The 891-nt window shown below is 40.2% G+C and overlaps 1 pseudogene; it reads right to left on the minus strand.

The window, feature by feature from the left end:
* Positions 1-247: 247 nt before the first annotated feature.
* On the minus strand, positions 248-653 carry LOC101987541 (annotated as a pseudogene).
* Positions 654-891: the final 238 nt, after the last annotated feature.

The following is an 891-nucleotide window of genomic DNA, read 5'->3' on the forward strand; positions in this document are numbered from 1 at the left end:
TTTGTGCTTTTATTTTTTCATTTATTTTATTATGTCTTCTAGTTTCAATAATAAAGTGAGTGATGACTTCTAATCCTCATGAAGTCACTGATTTGGAAAATATGAAATGATTGACTTGGAAAATTATTTAAAACATCAAACAGTTTATAATTTTATTAGTTACCATCATGATTTTCTTGGGTCATATTCACAATTATAAACTTCACTGTCAAAAAGTGACAGCACAGTCAATATATTTTTTTTTTTTGCTGCTTCAAAAGGCTTTATTTTTACTTGGTCCAAGACTTGAGAGGGGCTCCAGGGCATTACAAAGCTGCCTAGTGGCTTCTTGAGAGGTTCGGGTGAAGGTCCTGAGGTGGGCTAGTGCAAAGCAGAGGTGGGAGCCCCTCGGAACCAGAGGCCTCCTAGTCATGCTTGAGAGTGAGCCGCTCAAAGAGGTACTCGCCCAGAGATGCCTGGGGCCCAGTAGCCAACCTGCGGAGGTTGGTCAGGTGGTTGCCCATCTTCTTGATGACCTTCACCTCCTTATCCAGGAGGTGGTTTTCAAGGAAGTCACAGAGATGAGGATCTGTGCTGGCAGAGCCCAGGGAATGAAGAGCCAAGAGGGCCTGGTTCAAGTTCTTCTCCAAGGTCAGGGCAGCTTCCATGGCCTCCTGGGCACAGTCAATATTTTAAATAACTCTTAGAATATTTACAGTTCTATTGAAATGCCAATATTGATTAAGAAATCAGGTCTTAAAGATGAAATATGAAATTACTTTACATTTCATAGTTTTTGTTTAAGATATGCTCATCATGGATTTTGCCCCCATAAACCACACAGAGGGAATCATCAAGAGAAGGAAATAAATCATTTCTAAGACCATGGTATATTTATTGAATGTCCTCACA

The sequence above is a fragment of the Microtus ochrogaster genome, unplaced genomic scaffold (genome assembly GCF_000317375.1).
Source record: "Microtus ochrogaster isolate Prairie Vole_2 unplaced genomic scaffold, MicOch1.0 UNK2, whole genome shotgun sequence".
Classification (NCBI taxonomy): Eukaryota; Metazoa; Chordata; class Mammalia; order Rodentia; family Cricetidae; genus Microtus; species Microtus ochrogaster.